General features: G+C 41.9%; 2 long non-coding RNA genes across 2 annotated transcripts; one reads left to right on the top strand and one right to left on the bottom strand.

Moving 5' to 3' along the window:
* Positions 1-5,825: 5,825 nt before the first annotated feature.
* LOC128093470 (uncharacterized) lies at positions 5,826-6,956 on the bottom strand. The gene is made up of 3 exons (XR_008212513.1): positions 6,710-6,956; positions 6,346-6,650; positions 5,826-6,285 (listed from the first exon to the last, which is right to left on the bottom strand). It is a non-coding gene; the product is annotated as an uncharacterized LOC128093470 (long non-coding RNA).
* An 8,650-nt stretch (positions 6,957-15,606) lies between these two features.
* Positions 15,607-16,428, top strand: LOC128093639 (uncharacterized). The gene is made up of 3 exons (XR_008212653.1): positions 15,607-15,659; positions 15,736-15,999; positions 16,071-16,428. It is a non-coding gene; the product is annotated as an uncharacterized LOC128093639 (long non-coding RNA).
* Positions 16,429-17,201: the final 773 nt, after the last annotated feature.

A 17,201-nucleotide genomic window follows, 5' to 3' on the forward strand; every position in this document is an offset into this window, starting at 1 on the left:
AATTCTAAGAAATTTGAAGAATGACGAATCAGATATATATTTGTATACACTTTGTTTAAATTTCACTTCTTTAAAATAATTTTGAAATGTTTTGTAAAATATTTGAATAAAGGTGCACAACAAAGCAAAAATTGTTTTTTTCGTAGAGAAGATTTGAATCCAAATTTCGTTTTAATGAATTTTATCTTGTCTCGTTGATTTTTTAAACTTGAATAAAAACTTGCAACGTCGATATTTGGAATTTTTTTTAAGTTAATGATGTCAGGGAATTCAATTTCAATCGACAAAAACAATTACAATACAATTTTGTCCAAATCAAAATAAAAGTAAATCAAATAAACACATCTTTGAAAGTAATCTTTGTATTTCTTTCTTAAAATCAAGTTATTTGAATCTTATTTGCAACACTTGTTTATGTATTTGTTTACTTGAATTAACCTATTAAAATAAATTTTATGAAAAAAAAATGTTTACTGTTTTTTACTTTCACCAAAATTAGTTCCGGCCCGCCTCTGCTTCAGAAAAATCAGATCTGGCCCGCAGGGCCAAAAAGTTGGGCACCCCTGCTCTAACCCTTCCATTCCCCCAAACCCAATTTCCCCCCCCTCCCCCCCCCCCTCTCACCCTCACCCCATAAAAATATTATTATGCCAAATTTACACTAACACACCCAACCACAACTGATCCGGAGCGTTTGGTACGGTATGTCCACGCATCCTTCCTCCCTTGTTGATTCTGTGAAATGTGCTCCGTTCACAGAATCTGTCTCTGCGGTTAATGCAACGCAGTAGGCCTAGGCGGTTTAATTTTTGCTATACATCTTCGGGGTTACTCAAGTGTACTGCAATAATTAATATTGACAAGAAAGAACTTGGGGCGTAATCTAACCACAAGTTCTTCCAGGATGCTTTCTTCGGACTGGCTGCGCTTGTGTTCGATTAGATTAGATAAGATTAGTTTAGATTAGTCCTCATCAATACAACTTTGCCGAAGACACCAAATCGATCAGGAAGTTCCTTCAAAAGATTTTCGAATATTTTTTTCATATAGATTTTTTCATTCACGTACCATGTAAGGTTGCCAAAATTGTATGGAGCTTTGTATGGGTGAACCAATGACGCAAAATGGCTTTTTTGGTCATAGGGAAGGAGCCTAATTGGAGCCCAACAAGTTTGAACCAAATCAAAAAGTATAAGTAAAATCCATTTCCGGTTTTGGTGGGGAATTACTCTCATGAGAATTTTTTTCAAGGTTGAATAATATTTGAGAAATAAATTGAAATTTTATCAATATAACAGACAGATACAATTACCCTAATAATTATAAAGATCAAGGCACTTTGTCTCAGAACAGATTTCCCTTAGTGGAATTTATAAAGTTCCAAAAATCCAGTTTTTAGCCAAATTCTGGGAATCACATCTATCGAATGTTTAAAGGATCGTAAAAAAATAAGAGTTTAAAATTCTCTGAAAATCTGGGAAGAAATTATTAATTTGCGATTGAAGTCCTATAATTCCAACAGGTTCCCTCTAAAGTAAACATATGTAAATGAAGATCTTCAACTTAGATATCATAATACAAGACTTGCAAAGACAGCTGTCACCATCCAAACATTGATGTCATTGCCTTAACGCCTTCTGTTTAGCCTGTTTAGCTGCTCATGATTCCCACTTCTTGTCAACAAAGTATAAAAAGTCAACACGGCGATGGCGGATTCATTCCGAACGTGACCCTTGCCGTCCACGTGCCGACCTTATAGGCCATCGACGCGACAGTAAGTTTGAACCCTAAAAGTGCACATAAAAAAAATAAAATTTAAATTTAACTATATTCTTTTGCTGGCAATTTTGGTTTTTTATCATTTTTTAAACATTTGACAGTTTTACAAAATCTGCCACTAAAATTTTCCTCTGTGAATTGTAAACTGCTGCAACAGCAGTACACAGTAATCGAAGGATGGACAACACTTTCCCAGCTGCCTTCCGTCGCCTTCGGGTGTCCAAAGCGACGCAAAGCTAACTCATACCCGGCAATGGTCTTCCAATGTTCCTAAATAGCCCCAACAACATCGAGCAGATAGTGTCTACCCAGTCTGACAACGGAACGGCCGGCTCATAAGCTATTCCGTGACAGTACTAAATAGCAAACAATAAGCCACTTACTAACCAACTGATAATATGAATGGTGCCTTCTGGGCATGTTTTCAGTGCAATCCTGAATAGGGTGGTCAATATTTAAAGAAAAATCTTTTTTTGAGTTATTAATTCTAGTATCATCAGCATTTAAAAATTATATTTTTGATTTTGAAAGAAATTAATACTTAAATTGGTAACCCTATTCTCAACCTTCCCCACAGCAAAATCATCTCCACCATACAGATTAAACGATATGTGTTGTTTGCCCCCACCTTAAAATCTCAACCAACATCACCCAAAATCCTCCCTTGACGGGCGACAACTTGAGGCGAATTAGTGCCAACTTCCGAGCGAGAGCAACGGGAACCGATCAGGCCGATCCGGAGCAGTGACTCAACCGCCCCCTCCGAAAAACGCTGTTTCCCGTCCGACGGCGTCGAGCAGAACATTTTTCAAACCAAGCTCCGGAAAATCCCCACCCTGGCGGGCTCGAATTTTGGCACCGGGATCAGTGTACGCGTACAGTTCAAATTTATAAGTTCGTGCAAGCCTTTTAGCTTTACGGGGAGGCGATTATGGTACATCATCACTGTTTTGCGGGTAGGTTTGGGTTGGAATTAGTGGGAATTGTTCTTGGCTTGCAGATTTGAGGTTATCTCGGGTCAAATTGAATTCTTTCAAAATTTAATTTAAATATTATCACAAATATGAATTTCTATTCTGATTTCGAATTCAAATTTTTACTCAATAGTCCAAGATAGCCCAACCACTCCTCATATTGCAATGTCTATCACCAAAGCTGGCACCTCTGGAGAGTCTCAAGAGCATAAAACGTTTACGGGTATCACATTTTGGCATGTTTGCTGTCAGAGCACTAGCAGACATTTTTGAAGCACTTTTAACATGGACCGTAGAGTTCATAATGCTTAGAGTTATATCAACTGGTGCCATGTTTCTAGCTGCGTAATTTCTCCAAAACTTAACATGAAAGAGAGAATATCTAATGAATGTTACTTTAATTCATGAATAAATCATTGTTTGCTTAACAAAAAACTAGAACAAAAGCTCAATTAAATAAAAAAGCGTAACGCCACTATTAGTCTATGATGCCACTGCGTAAATAGAGGTTTCTCTGTTTAAAACATGATAAAAAATAACATTTTAAAAATCATATACGTTATACGTTGTGTACGTTACTTCTGTATCAACTGCGCCTTACGTTATACTAATGTCGGCGAAGCGACAATGCGACGGCAATGCAACAAAGCGTGTTGCTAGGTTTCGTATAAACGCGATGAAACTCGTTCCATTCCAACATGTTGCCACCAGTGAAAACGATTTGCTGAGAAAAAAACCAGTTGAGACGTTTTGAAACAGGGGCTGAATTGTAATTAGAGCCGGGTCGTTAACAAAGCGTGCATCGTACCAAAACATCACATACAAAAAAAAAATCAAGGAAGAACTGTTAAAAATACAAGCAGGGGAAGGAAACACAATGAAATGAGGTATGCAGCATTAGGGTGTAATAGCAAAATCGCCTTTTCAACACAGCAATTTTCCAGTTCTTTTCGAGGTTTTTAACAACTCCCCACAGTATGGGAACGATTGCTCAAGTTCCCACCTTGCACAAAGCGATTAAATTTTGTATGGGAAAACCCATTTTTTGGATCTTGATTTTAAAAAAATCCAGTAGTGATTTTCAAACATAAAAAACGTTGTTTTGAGGACGCTGCATCTTTTTTAGGAGTAAGTTAGCACCAAACTCTTGGGGAGGTTGTAGAGCACCTTCTAGAGCAGGGGTGCCCAACCTTTTGGCCCTGCGGGCCAGATCTGATTTTTCTAAAGCAGAGGCGGGCCGGGACTAATGTTGGTGAAAGTAAAAAACAGTAAACATTTTTTTCATAAAATTTATTTTAATAGGTTAATTCAAGTAAACAAATACATAAACAAGTGTTGCAAATAAGATTCAAATAACTTGATTTTAAGAAAGAAATACAAAGATTACTTTCAAAGATGTGTTTAGTTGATATACTTTTATTTTGTTTTGGACAAAATTGTATTGTAATTGTTCTTGTCGATTGAAATTGAATTCCGACACCATAAACTAAAAAAAATATCAAAATTTCGTCTTTGCAAGTTTTTATTCAAGTTTGAAAAATCAACGAGACAAGATAAAATTTACTAAAACGAAATTTGGATTCAAATCTTCTCTACGAAAAAACAATTTTTGCTTTGTTGTGCACCTTTATTCAAATAAAATAAAACATTTCAAAATTATTTTAAAGACATGAAATTAAAAAAAAGTGTTTCAAATATATATCTGATTCGTCATTCTTCAAATTTCTTAAAATTATTGAAGATAATGAAAAAATGCTGTCTGATTTCTTGATTTCTTTAGATTGTTTTTTAATTTTTTTCAATATTTGAAGTGATCTTTAATTTCAATATTATTAATTTGCCTTTTTCAAGCTTTTTTCCAGCAAAACTTTATCATTGAAAAGTTGCTCTGAAAAAAATAATAATTAATCGAAATCCACAAAAAAGAAACAATTGAATTAGAAATAAAAGCAGCCAAACTTTAAGAAATTAGAATTCAGTGTCTGATACAATCTTTTTGCATATTTTTCAAGTTTAATAATTAATTCTGATAACATCAATATTGAAATGATAAGAATGAAATTCAAACATAAAGAATGTTTACATGTGAAATAAAATGATTTCAAAAAATACAAAGGCATAATCCTAACAAACGTTGAATAAGCAACTTTGTATGTCAAAAGCATAATAAACAAATAAATGTTTTGTTATAATATCTGAAAAATTGATCTCAAGATATTTTTTTTAAGACACTCAATTTATTTATTGAATATCAATAAATTCGTCGCGGGCCGGATGAAATGGCTTCACGGGCTGGACGTTGGGCAGGCCTGTTCTAGAGCAACCGAATATTAATCCGATTCTAATAGTTATAGCAAGAAACGTGGATTTTTTAAATATCAAAATCCAATAAGGCCGATGCAAATATTTTTCAAGGCAAGGCAAACACAAAAAATAAAAAAATAAATAACGTAAAGCTTACTGTTAACTTCATATATTTATACTTGTAACAACAAGCAAACAACAACGTCATTTAGCTATTGTCCGTTTCTCTCGAAGGTACACGCCGCGCGGCATTTCAGAATGTGCCGCAGACATTGTTGCCATCGATTTTCTGCACTTTTGGTGCAATAAAAAACATACCCGGCAACAATGCCATGCGATTCGAAGAAGAAGATCAACAAAAACAAAACGCGGAGTATGGGATTTGACAGCGCGCATTTGCCGAAAGCGCGGCGCGTCGTTTCGAGGCTGGTATGCCGCGTGTCTTTTTCGGGAATACGCGCAATATGCTACCTCGTTATAACACACAAAGAAAAATTACTCTAAATTTAAAAAGATCGTTCGTTGGATTAAAAGTTCGCGTTGGTGAATATTCGTAGAAAGTTCAAACTTTTCAATTTAAAAGTTGGGAAGTTTTTGATACTACTATGCATTTATGGAACAAAATCGTTGTATTGGTAAAAGTATTTTACTTTTAATTGGAAAAGAAACCTTTTATGGCAAGAATACACAACATTTAGCACTACAGGGATAATTTCAGAAAAATGTGCTTGGTTTTTTTACATTTATTTAAAAAAAATTAAACTGTGTGTTTAAAAACACATTTTTTATTGTATTTAACGCTTCTCCACTAGCTTCAGCTCAAGGTAGGCCAATATTCGAGTCCAAGCTGTACCGATTCATACGGTACGCCACCGGTCACTTCCGAATACCCCAGGACGGTTCCGGATGAAGGTTTCGACGCGCGACAGCAGTGTAACACGATGGTCACGTTTCCGGCCTCAATCAGGATAGTCTTGGAGGAGCTGGCCGTTGATTCGGGAAGGGTGGTCGACGTTTTCCGACTGGAAAGTAAAGTGCCTCAACGGGGAGTTCCCGATCCTTGAAGCGCATCCGGAACATGGAGTTGATGAGGCCCTCGGAACGGAATTCAATTTTGAGCACGTAATCCTACTTCGGGAATGACACAGATTTTTTTTTGGCTCACTGTCCAGGTTCATTCGGCTGAAGCTGCGCCGTCGCGAGGTGAGTGTTTGTGGGCGGGAAGATGCTAAAAGAGATGGAAAGTAAGTGAAGTTGGCTAGCCACTGCACACATTCTCAATACTCACCGGTGTTGTAAACCGCCGGCACCGAGTGCAACATCTGCGCTGACCACCTCCGATTATGTAGCTTTTCGTCGTCCTCCTCTTCGTCGGATCCTTCTCCTCACCGTGAAAGTAAACTTTCTCGTACTTGTCCAAAAAACCGGAAGTTAATCTTCTTCAACGCAATCTCGTTGTTCACGCAACACTTCGGCAACGCCATCTCCTCGATGATCTCGCCCCAGTCCTCGCGGGAATTGACCTTCAATCACCAATCCCGGGCCACCACCACCGAATACAACCGGTGCGAATCCACATTCCTACCTCTCATCCTACAAAAACAAACAAAATCAATCACAAACCCCCCAAAACACCCAAGCTTCCTTCTTACGCATTCCGGCCGTGGAACAGCTGCAGTTCCTGCAGGATGCTGGCCTTGTCCCGCTCCTGCACCACCCTCCTTCGAAGGCGTTCCGCTGCTGCTGTTTGGCTCACGAAGGTTTCCGCGTCCGAGTCCTGGCTGCTGCCGCGGTCGGCTTTGCTTTGCGTCCTAGACACACCAGCACCACCGGACCCACCAAAGTGTTTGTTTACATTTGCGACTTAGGCGTACACGGTTACACGAGAACGTCGAAATGAAAGAAATTTTACAGTCGAATTAAAAGGAAAAACTTTTAAATCAGTGAGCAATGAGATTTTCAATAACTGTAGCAGTAAAAGTTTTCATTTTCAAAACAAGAAAAAAACTTTTAATCTAGCAAATTTTAACAACTTTTTAATTCGAAAGTAAGTTACTTTTGTCATTACACTCAACCCCCGGTGGTTGGTCACTTTTTCATTTGACACTTTTTTAGTTTGTACCCCGTTGGTTGGTCAAAGTCAAACTAAAAAGTGACGAACTGTCACTTTTTACACGGCATTACGCACACTATTAAAACAAACGTTTGATAGTGTGAGTGAACTCCGTGTAAAAGGTGTGTCAAACTAAAAAGTGACCCCGTTCGTTTGACAACAGTTGTTGTCAAACCATCGGGGTTTAAGTGTACCGTAATATTTTTTTGTGTGAACTTGCACCATCAGGTTGCCACCCAATTTGGAAGCATGATATTCTCGTTTAATCGTATTTTCATCGCTATAAAACAAGGTTTGTTTTGTAATAACGTGTGACTAGAGGATCGCATGGAATGGATTCTTTTTTGAAATTCACGCTGACCGAATCGAACCACGTGTGGCAAATTGGAACAGCCATGTTTTTGCACAATATTTGGATATGTTCAATTGGTTTCGGATAGAACAGTCACAGAACAATAAAAAGTAAATTGGTGTTCAAATTTGAAGCTAATAAGTACAGTCCAAACTCGATTATCCGGAGACCTCGGAAAAATTTCACTTTGGATAATCGAACCACGAAAAAAATTCTGTTTTGTTGTCTAATTTTTGATTGTCGAGCTTAGGTAAAACCCTAAACTACGCTAAAATGATTTTAAATTTTTAAATCCAAGATGGCGACCAAAATGGCGGTGATGCAGTATTGGAAAAATGCATTTTATTTTTAAATAGGCAATCAACAACACAAATTTGACTGAAATGGGATCGTAGAACTCAAATGTTATGTTATAAACAAGAAAATTAAAAGATGCGAATTTTTTGACGTAGACTTACGTCTTTGTCGAAGGTACTGGGGTGTCATTCCAAAAAACCCGGGCCGAAGGCCCTGGATTACTGCGTCATCCGTCAAACGCTTATATCTTCCTTCCCTCTAATCGAATCGACACGATTTATGTGCCATTCGATTCGAAAATTATTCAGCAATTTGCTATAAAACTTTCATTGTTGGCAAAATAGTTTAACTATTGAAACAATTGAATGTTTTAAAATGTTTTCAAAATGCACAGATTTTGCAAGCAAAATGAGCGTTTCCCACTCACGGACGGGAATGTCAAGTACCTATTTTGAGGGGAAAATCATCCGAGCAACGCGACCGAGTGTCGGTCGCGAAAAAGGAGGGGAAGTAGCGGACCGAAAGGCTATATAAGAACGCGCGCCAGAGCCCATTCTATCATTCACGTCTCAGACGTCGGACCGGCAGCAGCAGCAGCAGCAGGAAAGCTCAGCCCAGAGCAGCAGCAGCAGGAGAGACCAGAGCAGCAGCAGCAGGAGAGAGGGACCAGAACTGGAAAAGAAGCGCGCATCGCCTTCTCGACGTCACCTTCAGCCAGTTGCCTCTCGATGGCCGGACCGTTTGGATCTTTCGTGGTTGCCGTGGTTCGGAGTTGCCTCACTCCCCGTCCCTCGTCCCACCCGGGACGAGGCATCAACGAGATGAGGCGCGCGCCTGCTGCCTTCCGCTGAAGAGCCTCTCGTGGGTCAAGCCGTGGTTGTGAAACAACAACTAGCTCGTCGCATTCGCGGCGAGCGTTTCTGAAAGAATTGCGTCGTGTCCAATTCCAAACTGTTGAAAGAGTTGCCCTCATCCCTCGTTCCACCCGGGACGAGGCAGCGAGCTAATTTGAATTTAAATTTCAGGAACAAATTTTGGTCTGGGGGGGCGACGGAATGCACAGCTTTCTGAGGCTGCTCTCGCCCCCAACCCCTCCCCCCATTCGGCTCGCTAAAATTCCTTCGTCTCTTTCTTTTCTCTCTTTGCCGTTCGAATGGGTGTTCCGTCCAATTAGGGGTCGGCACGGGTCTTGGCACTAAGGGTGTGTAAGTTCTGTTGGGTTGGGGAGTTTGGCTCTAAGAGCAAGAGATCAACCCAGATTTAAAACCAGCAAGTTTGCAAGAGTAACAAATCTGGGAAGATCTCTTGCTCTTAGGCTTGGCTCCCTCAGCGTTCGCCAGTCTGTCGTGTTCGGGGGTTCAGCGTTTGAAATTCGGTTGTGCGTCTTGAAGGGTCGTCCAAAAGCGCAAATTTAAAAGTAAGTTGGTAGAATAGTCGTCCATAAACGTTTGGGTGGGTTGAATGTGGCCTAAGGATGTTGTCAACTTGGGATTGTAAGTTGTCTATAAATGATTTCCTCCCGGGTTGCAAGTTGTCTAAGGATTTTGTCGCCTTGGGTTTGTAAGTTGTCTATAAATGGTTTCCTCCAGTGTTGTAAGTCGTCCAAGGCGTTTGTTTTCTTGGGATGCCAGGGCGTAGAACTTTATAACCATTCATAACTTAATCTTCTTTTCCGAAATTCAATAATCTTCAACTTTTCTTTCAGAAATTTGATCCTTTTTAGGACCACCCAAAACAATCACGAAAGAGTTAGCCTTGATCAATTCTGAACACTTAATCCTAATCAGGGGAACATAAATTCTATCATGCCAAGCAGCGCAACACACCTCGAATGGTGGATCTGAGGACGGAACAGCAAAGGCTGAATAATCACCAACTTATCACCAGCGATATTGACGTAGACTTACGTCTTTGTCGAAGGTACTGGGGTGTCATTCCAAAAAACCCGGGCCGAAGGCCCTGGAATATTGCGTCATCCGTCAATCGCTTATATCTTCCTTCCCTCAAATCGAATCGGCACGATTTTGGTTCCATTCGATTCGAAAATTATTCAGCAATTTGCTATAAAACTTTCATTGTTGGCGAAATAGTTTAACTATTGAAACGATGGAATGTTTTAAAATGTTTTCAAAATGCAGAGATTCTGCAAGCAAAATGAGCGCTTCCCACTCACGGACGGGAATGTCAAGTACCTATTTTGAGGGGAAAATCATCCGAGCAACGCGACCGAGTGTCGGTCGCGAAAAAGGAGGGGAAGTAGCGGGCCGAAATCATTTATAAGAACGCGCGCTCAGCCCATTCTATCATTCACGTCTCAGAAGTCGGACCGGCAGCAGCAGGAAAGCTCAGCCCAGAGCAGCAGCAGCAGGAGAGAGACCAGAGCAGCAGCAGCAGCAGGAGAGAGAGGGACCAGAACTGCAAACAGGGTTACCAGGTCTGAAGAGTAAAAAATCTGGCAAAAAATCTGGGAAAAATCTGGCAAGCCACTTTTCTCAAAGTAATAAGTAATTTTTTGTTCAAAAACTGTGTATTTTAACTTTTTATACATTATAGCCTCACAAAATAAAAAAAATACGTCAATAAAACAATGTGAGGATGAAATAGAAAATTATTTTTTTCTAATTGGCGCTCAAAAAATCTGGCAATGCCAGATTTATCTGGCAACCTGGCACCCCTGACTGCAAAAGAAGTGCGCATCGCCTTCTCGTCGTCACAGTCAGCCAGTTGCCTCTCGATGGCCGGACCGTTGGGATCGTCCCACCCGGGACGAGGCAGCAACAAGATGAGGCGCGCGCCTGCTGCCTTCTCGCCGAAAAGTTGCCTCTCGTGGGTCAAGCCGTGGTTGTGAAACTTCCAAATTCTAATTGTTAAACTTCCCAACTCTTCGGAGTTGCCTCACTTCCCGTCCCTCGTCCCACCCGGGGCGAGGCAGCGCAATGAATAATTACAGTTTCAATTTCAGGAACTAATTATGGTTTTCGAGGGCGACGGACTGCACAGCTTTCTGAGGCTGTTCTCGGCCCCAACTCCTGAAAACCCGGGCCGAAGGCCCTGGAATACTGCGTCATCCGTCAAACGCTTACATCTTCCTTCCCTCTAATTGAATTGACACGATTGACTTCGGGAGTGACGGATTGCACAGCTTTCTGAGGCTGCTCTCGCCCCAACCCTTCTCCCTCCCTCTCATTCTGCTACCAAACATTCATTCGGTTCGCGAAAAAATCGTTTTTCGTTCTTCTCTTTCCTTCCTCCATTCGATGTTGTCTAGTCAAAGATTTATCAACACATTCAAAGTATGTTTACATGGTAGCTGCGGTTTTGTTCGCATTAGATTTGCCATCTCTTTCTAGTAAAAGTCAATTTGAATCGTATATAAATTCCGTTTCAACAACCGGTACGAACACGGTCCGATTGAATTCACCGATCGCATTCACAATCTTATTCCGTTAATGTATTTCAAGCGTCTAGCTAATTCATCAAAATTAAGAAATGGAAAATTCTGTGTTCACATATCAAAATTTTACGTAGTCTACGCCATTCCGGTTATGTCTGTGACATAACTACTTTGACTTTTTTTTGTTCGTGATTCGATTATCCGAAGTTCCATACAAACCTTCGGATAATCGAAACTTCGGATAATCGAGTGTGGACTGTACTCTAAAAACTGCTGTAATTATTCAGAATGCAGTCCCGATTCATACTAGTTTATGGTATTTTTATTACAGTTATATAACAATATTTAAATACGAAAGTTAAATACCTTAGAGGGGGTGACATTGGGTCAAATGAAACTAAAATGATGCTCAAATACAAAGATATGGTAAAAACAAGTCATCCAACAATGTTCCTTGTTCGAGGGAATCGTATTGACACGCTAAAATGTTTGAAGTAGAGAATTTCAAAAATTTGGGTACTTTTTGATCAATTCCAACACAAAATTTAAAAAGTTGATTTTTCGAGAGGTCATTTTCGGCCAAAAACGTACCTCAACTTAAGACAGCTGCTAAAATGACAGGATTGTTCTAGGAACGAGATTTGTTCAGCAAAGTCATCTTAAAGTGTCTGTTCGGGGCTGGCCGATTGTGGGTAGTGGACTGTATTCTAGGTGGAGGTGGCGGATTTGCAGCGGAACGCAGGAGGGAGGAAAACACCAGAAGTTGTAGATTTTCTAGTATATTTTCTCCTTCTTCTTCACTCTCCTGCTTCTTCTCACTTCACTAAACTTCTTCACTTGCGGCGACGATTGCGTGTTGTCGCTTCGATGGTCGGACGTGTTCTGACGCGAGCGCCTCTTTGCGCGCGTTTCGCGGATGACGTATCTGACGTTCAACTGTCCGAACTGACAGTTGACACGGTGGGCGCACGAGCATGCGCGCGGTGGGGTTTCCTCTTCGGTGATACCGAACATACTCCCCCCGGTTGAGGAACCTCAACAACTTCCTTCTCGTTCGGTGGAGAATCCTTGTCAGGTGGGACGTATGCAAGCCAGCCTTGACGCCGGCACTCGATCGGCGGGTGAGAGCGGTCGGGTAGACCACTCCGAACAGTTCGTGTGGACTCACCTGGAACGTCCTTGTCCGGCGGAACGGTTGGAAACCAGCCTTGGCGCTGGCGTTCATGAGCTGGCCAACAGCGGCCCGGTTGGCGATCCTGGAGTGCGTCTTCATCCGGATGGATGCGGCAGGATCGAGGTTGACCACGCTTGTCAGGGGCTTTAACCGTCGGCGGCAGCATCGAAGTATGCTCCGCGATTATCTTCACTTCTTGGCCGTTGTCCGGATGGACACGACCTGGACGGGTTCGAATCTTGGCTTCGGGTTCATGTGCTGGATCTGGATCAGATTTCCACTCGGATCTAGCGTCCGGGTTGCCAAAGCACAGGACCACTGCTGGCAGCAGCTGGTCGATGACGTCTTTCGGGCTTCCGGATCAACCGCCTCGGCTGATTCTTGTGGCCCGTGGTTGGCCACTTCGAGAGCGTAGGACGTGGTGTCCGCACGCGCGTTCTTGGCGGGCTTCTCCCTCGGCCGGGAGTCGCTCGTGCTCGGTTGGTTCGAGCCAGTCAGTGGAGCACAGTCTCGGGGGACTGCTTCCTCGTAATCCAGGGTTTGGGACCTGGCCTTCTGGGTTTCGACAGTTTGCTCCGGGATGTCCGCTAGGAGGAACTCCCAAGCTTCGAGCTGCTGCATCAACCATGCTTCGGCGGCGATCAGGTCAGCCTCGCCAGGTGGTTGAGCTGAACTCTTTTTGGCAGCAGCGTACTTCCTCGCCATGTCAACTTGTACTTAGTGGAAGAGCTCCTCGAACTCCTCAAAGTTTGTCATCTGTTCTTCGAGGGCATCAGGTGGAAACAGTCTTACGGTTTCGAGGTGCTCGCTGTCCGCTGTCCTCAGGAAGTTGCGCAACACGGTCACTTGCGCCAGCGTCGGTTGCTGCAGAGACAAGATCGCATCTTGAACGAAAACGACCTTCTTCTCCGCCCGCTGGCACTGTCGGATCGCAATCGCCAGGTTTCGGGTTGGTGACATGGCCACTTTCCGCTGGTCCGGGAAAGTCCACGTTTGACACCTGGCACCGGTTGGGCAGGTTCTGCTGCTTGGCCGCAGCACTGGTGGGTGGATTGCTCGTCGACCGGTTGGACGACGACGCTTCGTTTCTGTCACTTCTGGCGTCTGTGACAAACGCACATACACACACGCACACAAGTACGCGGTGTTTCTCCGGGAAAACACGTCCGGACACGCAAATGGCGGGGCAGAGAGGAACAATTGAACGGGTATTCAACTCACCTGCTCTCCACAGCCCAAAAGTAGTTCGGTTGAACCACTTGGTGGAAGCTCCTGGAGCGGAAAACTTCCGGAATCCGACTTCCGACGGCGTAAGCCCGCGGCTGGACAAACGCTCGGAATCGGTTGGCTGAAGAGGTAGCGGAGGGTGACGTTGAACTGCAGCGCTTGATCTGGAAAGTTCCGGCGGTTTCCGGCAACTTCAGATCCTGGCCTTGAGCGGGAACGGCGTTCACGCATCCGGTTCGGTACGGACCATGTTCGGGGCTGGCCGATTGTGGGTAGTGGACTGTATTCTAGGTGGAGGTGGCGGATTTGCAGCGGAACGCAGGAGGGAGGAAAACACCAGAAGTTGTAGATTTTCTAGTATATTTTCTCCTTCTTCTTCACTCTCCTGCTTAAAACTAAAAAACTTCATCATCCCGGTACGAGAATCGAACTCACGACCTCTGGATTGGAAACCCAGCACGCCGCTAGTCGAGACCCATCCCCTACCGGTCAGTATTCCCAGTGAGCATATTTACTCTTTTAAGGGATCTGACTTTGCCGAGCCAGACAGGAATCGAACCCATCACCTTCCGCTTACAAGGCGAAACCCGTAACCTCACGGCCACGGAAGCTCGCTAAACTAAACTTCTTCACTTATGGCGACGATTGCGTGTTGTCGCTTCGATGGTCGGACGTGTTCTGACGCGAGCGCCTCTTTGCGCGCGTTTCGCGGATGACGTATCTAACGTTCAACTGTCCGAACTGACAGTTGACACGGTGGGCGCACGAGCATGCGCGCGGTGGGGTTTCCTCTTCGGTGATACCGAACAGTGTCCCTTGCACAACCCTTTTAACAGAATTAACAGAAATAGTTTCATTGAAAAGTACCGTAATCTGGGGCGAATCGGGACTACAGTCTGAATAGGGACAGCAGTTTTTAGAGCACTTAAAACTTTTAAATTTGGAAATGGATGTACACATTTTGTTGGTCTGAGTCTGTTCTAACCGAAACCAACCAGACAAATCTAAATATTGTGCTCCAACATAGTTAATTTGTTGTTTATAGTTAAATAGTTAAAACTGCTGTCCCAATTCGCCCCATGTGTCCCGATTGACCCCAGTTTACGGTACCTGAGAAATGGCAAAATCCGTAAAAAAATACTTTGACCCAATCACCCTTCAGACCCAATGTCACCCCCTCTGACGGTACACAAAAATCTCTCAGCTAAAGCTTCAGTTTTAATGGTTTGCTTAAATTCATTGTTAGGTATAAAATATAAATATGAGTGCTATGTTTATTGAGTTTTTATTAAGGCCGTTGCAAATATTTTTAGTTTTTTTTAGAAGTTTATGTCCGTCGACTCTGATCAAAGTCGAGGGGGGGGGGGCAAAAAAAAAGTTAAAAAATATAAATTACAGGCCACGGTATCAACATTTCAAAGAAAAAAGTGTTTTAAAATGCATTATACACCTGTCCAGTTGTTTAGCAATCATTGATTTCCAAGTTATCTAAATATTGACGAAGATTGTATTTTTGCGAGAAAAACAGTTTTTAAAAGTTCAAAATACGAGCCCAAACATTCTAAATATGATTATCAATGCAAAAAAAAATGCATTTAAAATTGTTCTCAGTTGATTAGACTTCTATTTCCAAAAAAAAAATTGATGTTTTTTGAAAAAATAGTTTTTTGCTGCCAGATTTTTCGGACCAATTTTGAAGGGGGGGGAGGGGGTGACTAATAAATTTCTCTAAATCTTTAAAATAACATGGCATGAGTTTGTGTATGCGGCATACAGCGTTGCGTCATGCACACACTTAGTAGCGCAACATTTATTTTGTTGCTTAAAATATTCCAAAAGTGTAGCAACGTGAAAAACGCGTGGCAACATGTTTCAACATCGGAGTATAAGCAAGGCGTGCTTACAAGGGTACACGTGGAAACAGGTTGGGACATTTTTTTGTTTATAAAAGCAGACGGAATAGGATTGTGTCTCATACGTAACCTAAACTTGTGTTTCGAAGCACGCCTAAAACTGTTTTGTGAGAGGTGAAAACTTCAAATTAGGTAAAACTTTGTTCCCCCCATTTAACAATCATTCAAACACACAACATGTAAACATTTATAATTGTATTACTTACAGCTAACATTTACCAAAAAAAAAAAATGGGAAACAACTTATCTGCCGTACCATCGATACGTAAACCTGAAATCGCTCCAAATTGTACACCTGATACATCTTCCGAGCGCCTTGAAATTCAGTTGCGGATTCCCTGTCCAGAAATGGCGCGGGAAATAATGTGGAAAACCATTGCTTTACTGGAAGCAACGGCCGCGGACGATACTATAAGCACTGCTGAACGCGAACAAGCCAAGCAGTGTATTGAACTAATCCGGCGAGATAATGGTATGATTTGAACTTTTTTTTTCAATTTTGAAAGACATGACTTTTAATTGATTGTAATCGTTTGTTTTCAGCTGCATTATGTGAAAGCCAATGATTTTCTCAACCAACCAGGGATGGAATAATCGCGAAAAAATCAATTTCGCTTGCGAACTTTCTTCACCCGCGAAAGAGAGAGGAGGCAAATCACGCAATAAAAATCGCTCCCGAAATTCTCCGAGAAAATCAATCTGCTGATGATTTTTTGTGAATTTCCTTGTCAGCACCACTCAAAAATATTTATTTCACTTTGTTTACACACAACATGTCACATTGTCACAATTGTCACAATTATACCAAATTCCAAATTATTTATAAGTTATTTATTTCTTTAAAATATGGTAGCATTAGTAATGTAAAAAATATCTAAAATTGTTCTGTACTGTACCTACTACCCATCAATAAAGCAGAATCAAATTGAATTTAAAAATGGTTCCAACTAATTCAGACTCAATCATTGTCACCAAAACCTCTATTCAACATAGTACTTATCCAGAAAACCAGACAATGCTCTAATTACACAATTCTGAGCGGTAGCGTGGCGACGTCTGATGGAAATTACGCACGCTAGAACCAATCCTTGGCAGAGGCCTTGGTAATGAGGCGACTTGCATAATTGTTTCTCATTAGGCCTGGCCAATATCCTTAGTAGAAGCGTCGAGTTGCAGCTTCTGCCGACATGAGACTGACCAACAACCGAAGATGATGACGACGGGCAACGGACATTAACTTGCTTGTGAACATCGAAATCGTGCTCAATCCGTTTAATCTTCTAAGGACCATTATCTGACGGTCAAGGATTGTGTCTAACCTCAGTTACAAGCAATTGGTCGTTATTCGTTAGTATTGTATGAATAAATAAATACTTCAAAATATCAAATTTAAAATGGCCCTCCCTGTAATAACAAGTTTCACTTGTAGAACGCTGACTCGTTACATAAATTATGTTGCAATGAAGGCATAAATCAGGTTTAATCGCTTGGCCGATCTTCACTCCTCATCAATCATTGCAAAATTCAGTTTTTTTCCCCGATGGAAGCCGACAAATTTCCCACCAAAACCCTCGAACCTCCCACCCACGCGGCGGTCCGGCACTTAATTACTTGCCAAATCTTTTCAACCGTGAACTTCGCTGGCTCCGAACATGGTGTATTACATCGTGCTTG

This window comes from Culex pipiens, chromosome 3, assembly GCF_016801865.2.
Source record: "Culex pipiens pallens isolate TS chromosome 3, TS_CPP_V2, whole genome shotgun sequence".
NCBI classification, from domain to species: Eukaryota; Metazoa; Arthropoda; class Insecta; order Diptera; family Culicidae; genus Culex; species Culex pipiens.